General features: G+C 41.3%; 1 pseudogene; it reads right to left on the bottom strand.

Annotated features, from left to right (window-relative positions):
• Positions 1-241: 241 nt before the first annotated feature.
• On the bottom strand, positions 242-364 carry LOC120604077 (uncharacterized; annotated as a pseudogene).
• Positions 365-11,074: the final 10,710 nt, after the last annotated feature.

Genomic DNA, 11,074 nt, shown 5'->3' with positions numbered 1-11,074 from the left:
TGCTCCACAGCGTTAGAACATCTTTAATAATAAATTGTTTTCATTTTACTTAAACAGATTTGTGGCACTCCCCCAAAATGGCCTCAAAGTTGATCTAAGCTAGTTTTTGCCAAAATTGTGGAAAATAACAGCCCCGCCTGATTCTTTAAGGTTTTTGGGTAGAGATTTCAGGACCTAACTGAGGAACTTAAACCAATTTTTTTTTAACTTTATTTATTTATTTTTATTTATTTATTTTTTACACCTACAGCACCTGGTCTTCCTTGGTGGTCTCCCATCCAAGTACTAACCAGGCCTGACCCTGCTTAGCTTCTGAGATCAGACGGGATCAGGCTTGTTCAGGGTAGGTAGCATGGTTGTAGACTTACCCCAATTTTTAATCTCTCTTAAGGCCAGAGATACAGGTGTACTGAAATCTACCATAAATCTTACTGGCCTCAATTTAAGCCATTTTCTCTATTCTTTCTCTGTGAAGAAGGAAAAGAAACTTTAAAGTGCATTTTAACACCAAAATTCTAAAAGTGGTGGTGCTAATGTGATGAGATTGGTGATGGGTTATTAGGAAAATATAAATTTATACCCTGCCCCAAATGGCTTTTCTCCCTCCTCCTCTTTAATAATTGTTAATGTTTGAACATGAAGTTGAGGGCTTTCACAGGCTTTAACTCTTGAATATCTTGAATATCACAACCACCAAGGCAGGGGAGTGAGAAAACTGGCGGGGCCAGTAAAGTGAAGAAACTCACCCAAGATCACACACTTAGTAGTTGCTGGCATCAAAATTTAAACCCAAACTCATTCTAAATTTTTTTCTGAGGCACTGTGGGAGCCGGCTTCCAAAACGAGCCCAGATATTCACGTCCTTTCTAGTCCCCTCCCACTCTAAATTGGGCTGAACTGTGGGACCCATAGATGCTATGGAAATGATCATATGTGGTTTCTGGGGCTAAGTCATGGAAGACAGCGCAGCTTCTGCTTTGTCCTGTGGATCACACGCTCTGGGGGCATCCAGCCACCATGTTATGAGGACACTCAAACAGTCTTATGGAGAGGTCCACATGGCAGTAGCCCCAAACAAGCTTTCAAATGACTTCAGCCCTGGCCAATGTCTTGACTACAACCTCATGAAAGACCCAAAGCCAGAATCACTCAAATATGCCATTCCTGGATTCCTGATCCACAGTAACTGTGTGAGGTAGTGTTTATTGTTTTAAGTCCCTACGTTTTGAGGCAATTTTTTACACAGCAGTAGATAACTAAGAAAGGCAGAGTGCCTCCCTTCTGGGTGGTTCTTACATTTTATGAAATTTGTTAAAAAGCAGTAATGCTTTTTCCAGAAAAACCTTGCTTACACCTATTTATACAAAATTCTTTATAACATTTCAGGGTATGCCCAGGCCCTTTAAAGCCAATTTACAGTAGGAGAAGTAACAACAGTAGTAGTCCCTTTTTTTCTCTTGGGGCCCAGGGAAATAAAACCACTTGTCCCAGCTTGTGGAGCTAATAGTATATGCCAGAGCCAGGAATCAAACCCACATAACCCAGCTTTGCACATGTCTCACACTCGTAGCCACCTTGCTATTCTGCCTCCTTGGAGCCATGGGTTCTGAACCACTGCTCTAAGCTAAGTAATCTTTACCCCTTCATCCTCCTTCTGCACCCTACCCCTTAAATTATTAAGTCACATTTCTGACACCATTTTAATTGCAATCCCTAAGTGATCTATTGTGTTAAGTCCCACCAAAGAAATAAAGACAAGGTCACTGAGGGCCCTCTGGCCTAATGGGGTCATAGACTGGGAAACAAATAACTGTACACTTTCTTATGACCTATGGTTGATTTTGGGCAAGGAAACAGTAACAAATGCTGGAAGGGCAGACTTCATAGAAGTGGTGATACTTTAGCTGGGCCCTGAAGGCCCAGTGGAAAGAGGAGTGGCTCAGGAATTCTGAGTTAAAGTGACAGTGAGTATGAGGGAAGAGGAAGCAAAAGAGGGTGGTAGCCTCCATATGTGTGTGAAAGTGCAAGTATGTTCAGCTGGGTAGGGACCAACAGTCCAGTGGGGCAGGAACAGAAGAAAAGTTCAGAAAGGTCAGCTGAGGCCTCAGGGGTAGGGCTAGATGGGAAAGGACAGGAGGTAGATCCCACAGGAAGGAGTTTTGATTGCCTCCTGTAACAACCAGGAATTGACATAGCTCTAATTTGAGCTCAGATACTGGCTTTTACCCAACCCTGTGGCTCCAGATCCAACAGCAGAGGGCCTGACACAGAGCACTTACTTGCTCTTCGTCTGCTTAATGGTCGGTCTGCAGTGGAGGGAGAGAAGCCAGGGGTGCAGAGTTATTCTCAAGGCCTCCTTGAATATTTCCTCGGCAAGACATTATCTGCTGCCTTATTCTCATTAAGTCCTTTACACTCCCATGGCACCCAATGCTTCCTTCAAAATATAATAAGAAAAAATATGATTCACTCTCGTCATTGGTGATGACTTCCTTCTATGTCTGCTCCCAAATTAGACTGTCGGCCAGATGAGGTAAAGGACTGCAGGCCTATTCGCTAGATAGAGCCTCCTCTAGCCCAGAAAACAGTAATACAGCATCAGGCTATAGATGGATTTCAAAAGATGGTGAGCCATTGTGGTACAATAGCGATAGAAGTCTGGGGTACTCTTGGAGCTAAGAGAAGGGCGTGTCTCAAAGCTGACACTAAGGAGGGGAGAAATCATTTCTCAACTCAACAATTACAGCTACTTTGGGTGTAAAATAAACATTAAAAACATAAAAAATTAGTAACTAGATACAGAGAACAGATTGGTGGTTGCCAGAGGCAGGGGATGGAGAGGTGGACAAAATGCATAAAGGTGGTCAAAAGGTAGGAATTTCCATTGATAAGTCCTGGGGATGTCATGTACAGCATGGTGACTTTAGTAAATAATACTGTATTGTATATTTGAAAGTTGCTAAGAGAATGGATCTTAAAAGTTCTCATCACAAGAATAAAATTGTAACTATATGTAGTGATAGATGTTACTTGGACTTACTGTGTATGCTGATTATTGTGCAATATATACAAATACTGAATCATATTGTACACCTAAAACTAATACAAATGTTATATGTCAATTATATTTCAATTTTAAAAAGTGAATAACTTTCTTATGTACTAATAATAATCCCATTTGAAAATAATGGGGAATAAAGGATCCCATTCACAATAATAATAACAAAAATCTCTGTAAATAAAGTTAACATAAAATGTGCACATCTTACACTAAGAAAACTGTAAACTCTACCAAGGAGCATGAAATCTTGAACCAATAAAGATCATAGCTTCTCTTAGACTGGAAGATCCTATAACACGTGGATATTAATTATCCCCAAATTAGCCTATCAAGTAAATGTCATACCAATGGAGATCCCAGTGAGGCTTTATTGTCAAAATGATCCTAAATTCAACTGGAAAAACATCATTTTCATAACCTAACATTTACTGACCACTTTCCATATGCCAGACCTTGTCTCAAGGACTTGCTATGTATCATTTCATCTCATCTTCACAAAAACACCATAAGATAGATACTGTTACTATTAACGTTATACAGACAAGGAAACAAGAGATTCAGAGAGAAAAAAATAACTTGCCCAAGATTACACAGCTAGTGAGTGGCTGACCTGGAATTAAAGCTCAAGCTGGTTGAATGAACCTAAGCTCTGAATTTAACTATTCCATCCTATTGCAGAGAAAAGTTTTAATATTATTGTGTTGGGACTTGTTCTCCTAGATATTAAAATGCATTAGGTAGCTACACCAACTAAAACACTCCATTGTGACAAAGGAACAAACAAACATATTAAACTTTAGAGAATATAGAAATAGAGCCAAGAATATAAGGAATTGTAGGGCACAATAAAGGTAACATTTCACATTAGAAAAAAGATGGAAGTCGATAACAGAACAAGACCACTAGGAAGCTCTTTGGAGAAAAATTAAGGTGAAGCGCCACTTCCTTCCTTAAATCTAAATTCCACCTAGATCGAAGATTTATATGTGATAAACAAATTTTGGAATAAAAAATGAGTGAATATTTTTATAATTCTGGAACCGAAAGTCTTTCTAAACATGTTATAACAGTTGAAAAAAAACTCCAAGTAAAATCAATAGATTTGACTACATAAAATTAAAAATTAATATGTGGCAACAAAATACACAAAAGGTTAAAAACAAAGTGGAGGAAATATTTGTCATTTGTATGAAAAAGAGTTAAGATTCCTAACAAGAGTTCTTAAAAGTCAGTAAGAAACACCTCAATAGAAAAAATGGTCAAATAACAATGACCTGAACAGGCAATTAACAAAAGAAAAAACACAAATGGAAATAAATACCTGAAAAGATTTTCAACCTCCTGGGTAATCCTGGAACTATAGATAAAAACAAAATTGAGATGCCACTTTTCAATAGATCAGGCTGGCAAAGGTTAAAAAGATTGGCGAACAGGCACAACTCAAACTATTGGTGGGAGTGAAAATTCATAGTCATTTTGAAAGGCAGTTTAGTAATATGTAACAAAATTATAATGGGAAAACTCTTTAGTAATTCATTTACAGCAATTTATCCCAGGGAGGAAATTAAACAAGTGAATAATGACCCATGTACAAGGTTGCTTCATACAGCATTGTACAAAATAGTAAAAATCTGGAAATGACTTCAATGACCACCAGTAGTGTTAAATTCTGGTATTCCATACCACGGATTACTAGAAAACCATTAAAACAATAGTATAAATCTATATTTATTAACTACACTATGTCCATGACATATTGTTGAGTGAAAACAGGACAGGTGTGTACTGTGAACCCATGTATATTATGAAGGTCAAACTAAAAATGTTTGCATAGAGAGATTAAGAAAAGATTGGTCATCAGCTATGGGTAATGAAATTTCCAGTGATTTTAATGATTTTAAATTTTTCTGTATTGTTTGAATGTTTTACCATCAGAATACATAATTTTCGTAATCAGAATACTCAATAAAGCTGTCTTTTGATTTTAAAATAGCACTTAATTGAACACCTTTTATACAGACTAGAAACTTTATTATCCTATTCCCTACTTCAACCCTACAAGGATGGTATTGTTCATTCATTCATTTTACGGGAAAGGAGACAATCCAAGGCTCAGAAAGGTTAAGGAAATTGCACTGGATGTATCACCATTTGAATACGGTTCTGGCTGACACAAAGAGCTCTTTCCATAATGCTGCACTGTTACTAATAATTAATATTGTTATCAATATTTAATATATACCTTTTATTGAGTGCCTATTAAGTGCCAGGTACTTGATGGGTGTTTTCTTTAATCCTTTCAGCAACTCTGAAAGTAACAGGGTCTGTATTAACCCTCCCACCAAAGTGCGAGAGCTTGCTTCAGGTAATAAGTGCTAACCTAGGTTTATCCAGCTCCAAAACTCCCTCCTCCATTTTGCCAAATTTCCTGCTGATCTAGTGGCATATTGTCTTCACCCTGAGACATTATTTGCCCCAAGGTCTTTGCTCCCCTACATGTCCTTATATCTCCATCTTGTAGCTCTCTGATTTGAGTGTAATGCTTAAATGTAAATTATGCATTTGACCATAATGCAAAGGTTTACTTTTACCATGTAGTATTTAAACAAGAATGTTATGAAGTCTTAGTTTTTCTGCTACCTTTATCACCCACATGAAAATCTTCCAGGATGTCCCCTGGCAGAATAAAACCAAGGCAGCCAGGCTCATTCACAGTCTGGCTTTCATCTTCCTGGCCTGGAGGTTCCCAAAGTATCCTGGGCTCCCTCCATTCATTTTCTTGAAAATACCCATCCTGGGTTTTTTTCAGCTTAATAGCCCCAGGATCCAGCAGAACTCCCAGCCCAAAGTGGCCTTCAGTAAATACCAGCTGAAGGGAGGAAAGAATAAAGCTCTAACCACAGGATGCAAAGATTTCAACCAGGCAATGTTAAAGGAGCCTTGGAGGCTAAGTGAAATTTAATTGCGCAGAAATGAGGTAGGGCTTAAATGAAGGCAACATGCTCAACTGTCAGTGACCTAGAGACCTACCTCTGTGCTGTGCTGTCCAGCTTTACAAAGTGCTTCCACATAATAATCATAACAGCTACCGTTTATGAAGTAAGTACTTGCCACATGACAGGCACCAGGTGCTTTACATATATTCTTATGTATTTTTTATTTATTATGTTCCTTATGCTTATTTACTTTCTGTCTCCACCAGCTCTACACAAGCTATAGGAGAGCAAGGCTTTTTTTTCCTGGTGTGTTCAAAACAGTGCCTGGCAAACAGGTGCTCAGTAGGTCACTGAATCCTCCACAGCCCCATGAAATAAGATTGACTTTAACTCCCACTTTACACATGAGCAACTTGAAGTTTAGAGGGAACAACTGACTTTTGCAAAAGTATAGATCCAGCAAGAGGACGACACTAAAAATAAATCCATGGTCTCTAACTCCACTACCCCTGCAACCACCTGGATTCAGAAATGTCTATTCCTGGCCTTGAAGTTGGGAGCCACCACATGCCTGGAAGACTCCTGACAAATAATGGTAACAGCACGCCAACAATCACCGTTCACTGAGCACTTGCTATATACCAGGTGCTGATCCCAGTGCTCCACACATCTGGACTCATGGCAACTTGGGAAGTACTTGCTATGGTCCCTCTTTGAGTGTTGAGGATTCTGAGGCCTCAGGGAGGATAAGAAACTTTGCCATAATCACAAACTAGTAAATGGTGAGTTCAGAATTCACAGCTCAGCAGTCTGGGTCCAGTGCCCATGCTCTTCGCCAATGTCCATGCTGCCAAACTGAGAGCACAGTGGGGAAGGGTTGGCATTCCGGAGCACTTACCTAAGTAAGGCCAAGGTCAGTCTACTTGGCCCATTAGGCACGCTCTCATGTTTTTATGTTCTCTTTTAAAACGAACAATCACCCTGTGAAGCTACAGATAAGAAAAGTGGGATTCTGAGACCCTAAAAGAACCAGATGTAGACAGAAGAGACGGAAAGTAGATTAGTGGTTGCCCAGGGCTGTGCAGTTGGGAGGAAACTGGGACTGGCTTGCTAATGGATACTTTTGGGGGGGATGAAAATGTTTTAAAATTGATTGTGGTGATGGTTACACAACTGTGAATATTCGCAAAACCAATAAATTGTATACTTTAAATGGGTGAGTTGCATGGTGGATGAATTACATCTTAATAAAGCCTTTTATTTTAAAAAGGGGGAGGGCACATGGAAGGAAGTGGCATTTTCCATAGGCTTAAGATCGAAAACCTTAGGGCGGTTGTTGCCTCTTCTTTTTCTCTTACCAACAATCCAATTATCAGCAATAGACACATATCCTAAGTGGCATGTTACGACTTCTCTCCTCTCCGACCACCTGGTTCAAGTCACCACCTCTTATCTAAACTACGCACCCCTTCTAAACAGTCTCCTTGCCTGCTCCCATTGCTCAGTTCTCCACAAAGCATCCGGAGGGATCCGTTAAAAACATTCCTGCCAGAGTTCCCTCTTTTGCTTAAAAGCTTTCAATAATCTAAAAATAAATTTCACTTGTAATTCAGAGTTGGCCCTTGGTTACCTTTCCAGCCTCACTGCCCACTAGCCATACTTGCCTCCATGCCTTCCCGAAAATAGTCCTAGCCCCAGGCCTCTGCACTGCTATTTTTTTTCCCCTGGAGTACTCTTCCTCCAAGTCCCAGATACCCACACGCTTGTTTCTTAATCTTACTCAGAGATTTGCTCAAATGTAACATGTCATCATTGCAGAGAAGCCTTCCCTGACCTCCCAATCTAACCTGGCTACTACCTCCCCAGTTCATCTCTCTCTAACCCCTGATCTGCCTTGTTTCCTTTCAGACATAGCACATACTTCTTTGTTAACCATCTGTCTCCACCACTAGGATGTGACAGCCCTGGAGACAGGGACTTCATCTGAATTCCTAGGACTAGAACAATGCCCAGAACATTGTAGATACTCAAAAAATAAAAATAAAAAAGAGAGAAGAAGAAATGAAAGTGATGCTAAAGCCCTGGATCCTCTTGTCACCCTGGGATAATCTAACATAGAGACTGATCACTACATTTAACATGCCCCTTACTGAAATCTGTGACCACCGCCCCCCGCCCCGCAACTTGTCAGTGCCACATCTGGGCCACTGATCACCTTGAATTCTACTTATTTGTGAATGGTGTTAATTCCCTACAAGACTGCGAGCAACAGCTCATGACACCTAGCACAGTCTTGAACAGCACATGCAAATCTTTTGTTGACTGGACAAGAAAGATAAATTTCAAAACCAAGTGCAGAACTTTAATTTCTCTGTTCCCAAACACAGCAAAAGGACAACCTCCCAGGCCACTGCCTTGAAAAATCCCTTGGCCCCCTTCCTAGGGAACCAGGATCTTGAAGTTAAGTTCAAGTGCTTCTTGGAATTCTTTGGGTAGTGAGCTGCACCGGGCAAAGCTCCTTGAAGAATACAATTTGCCAACTAAGCCCAGAAAACCAGTGTGAACAGCAGGCAAACTTAAAGCTTCACTTAGTGAAATTGCTTTCTGTTAAAAAGAAATAATAGCATGTGAGGCTGGCTTAAGGAGAAAATGCTTGAGTATAAATAGAGTTGTGCTTCACTCCCACAAAGAAAAAAAAGCCTTCCAGGGCTCCCCCACTATCTACAGGATGTGCCTGGAGTCCAGACCCTTCCCAACCTGGTTCTCCTTATCCATGCCCATCACCAGGAAGTCCCCATGTGCTCATTCATGTTGTCCCCTTTGTCTGGCGTGCTCTTCCCTCCTTCCCAAGTGGGTGAAACCCTACCCATTCTTGGAGCACAGCTGAAATGCTGTCTCCTTTACAAAGCCTTTCTCCACCTCTCCTGGCATATCACTCCTTCCTCTGACAGAAAACACTGCGCTGAGCTGTGCTGGTATCAGCATCATCCAAATATCCAGTGTCAAACTTAGGACAACAGGATATGCCCTCGGGGAACTCGCTGTCAATGGGGGAGATCGAAGCAGACATATATAACTGCAAGATGGAAAAGGAGCTAAGAAGGAAACAAGGTAAGAGACACCATACAGCCAGGTAGAGATGAAGGAAAACCAGAACGAGCGGTCGGGGAAGGCTTCTTAGAAGAGGTGACATTAAACTGGTACCTGACGGATGAGTAAGAGTTAGCCAAGCAAAGAGTGGGGAGTAGTTTCCAGAAAGAGGGCACAGCACATGTGAAGGTGCCAAGGCATGAAAGCTGTTGGCATAACGCAAAGGAGGCCTGAGTGGCTCCAGCCACAAAAGGTAGGGAGAGTGGTACAAGGAGAGGAGGCAGGCCTTCTCGTAGGTTTTAATCACTCCGAATTACCATCAGTGGATGTTTCTGTCTCCTCTCTCCTCAGAAAGGCTGGAGTATATTTTACTCCTCCCTATCCCCAGTGCAGAACAAGACACCTGGTGAACATAGGCATTCGACAAGTTCCTGTGGGCTCCACTGTTCCCAGAGATGCAGGTGAGTGAACTCTGCCCATTTCTCCCTCCCCAAAAGCAAGTCCCCAGTTGGCTTGCCTAACTGAAGCACCCGGGGACGGTTAACCACAAGACCGATGGTGGAAACAGAGGATGAAACAGGAGCAGCTGCAAGAGCTACGGTTATGTCCTTGACAAATGCCACTGGCAGATGTGACCACCACATGGTCCTTGGAGACCATTCGCAGGGTAAACTTCAATCAGATGGCAACTCTAGTACAAAGAGGGCCTACCAAAATCACATGTCCTCAAACTAAACTATCAGTGTGGAGTTCAAAGTAGTTCCCAAGGTCAACTGTTTTTACTCACAACACTTCTGACAACAAAATATATGGGATTTCCCTCCACTCAACAACCCAATTCTCTGATCCTCTAGACACCAACTGGATGTCCTACAATCCTGACACTACCTGGAGTTAGCACAGAACCACAGGTTAGGGCTCAATCCCACAAGACTGCCCCCACTTCAGATGCCAATTCAAAGTTCCAGGCTGCCACCTGTACTTCTAACCAACTATAAAATCGGGGGTCCCACAACGCCCTCCTCAGCTTCAATAATCGCTAGAATGGCTCACGGAACTCAAGAAAGGGCTTTAGTTACTATTATCAATTTGTTATAAACGATACAACTCAGGAACAGCCAAATGGAAGAAATGTATAGCAGAAGCTATGGGGGGAAGAGTGGGGAACTCCATGCCCTCTTCCGGCATGCCATCCTCCCAGCACCTCAGTGTGTGACCAACCTGGAAGCTCTTTGAACCCTCATCATTTAGGGGCTTTTATGGAGCTTTCATTATGTAGGCATGACTGATTAAATCATTGGCTGGTGGTGATTAACTCAATCCCCAATTCCTCTCCGCTCCCAGGAGGTCAGAGGGTGAGACTGAAAGTTCCAACCCTCTAATCACAGGATCAGTTCCACTGGCAACTGGCCCCCATCCTGAAGTCATCTAGGAGGCCACCTACAGTCACTTTATTAACCTAAGCTCAGATATGGTCGAAAGGAGCTTGTTAAGGAATACCAAAAGATACTCTTATCACTCAGGAAATCCCAAGGGTCGTAGAAGCTCTTCAGGAACAAAGACCAAATATTTCTTTCTTATGGAATCGCACAAGGTTTAGGTAGCTTCTTGTTTTTTTCTTTAACAATCCAGAAGATGAGAAGACAATTGGTGAGTCAGTGCTCTAGCCTGTACCTCCCCTATGAGATAGCCCCTCGCCCAATCCAGGATTCTGTCACTCTCAAGAAGACATTTATAATTCTTTAAATCAACACTATGAACTCTTGCTTTCTGGCTAATAGATTGAAATATTCTAAACTAATAATTATTTAGACAGAGCCAAGCTATGATTTTTAACTCTTTTTGGAAGAAAAGGGGGGTATAGGGACATTACGCATAGTTTGAAGGCATCTTATGAAGAAATAAAATTAAGAACCATTTGCCTAAGTCACATAGGCCACTGTCCTCTCTGTGATCTTTAAAGATCTTATTGTTACTTTTTAAAGTT

This window comes from Pteropus medius, unplaced genomic scaffold, assembly GCF_902729225.1.
Source record: "Pteropus medius unplaced genomic scaffold, Ma_sr-lr_union100, whole genome shotgun sequence".
NCBI classification, from domain to species: Eukaryota; Metazoa; Chordata; class Mammalia; order Chiroptera; family Pteropodidae; genus Pteropus; species Pteropus medius.
Note: the sequence above shows the minus strand (reverse complement) of the source record. Positions and strands in the feature narration are given on the sequence as shown.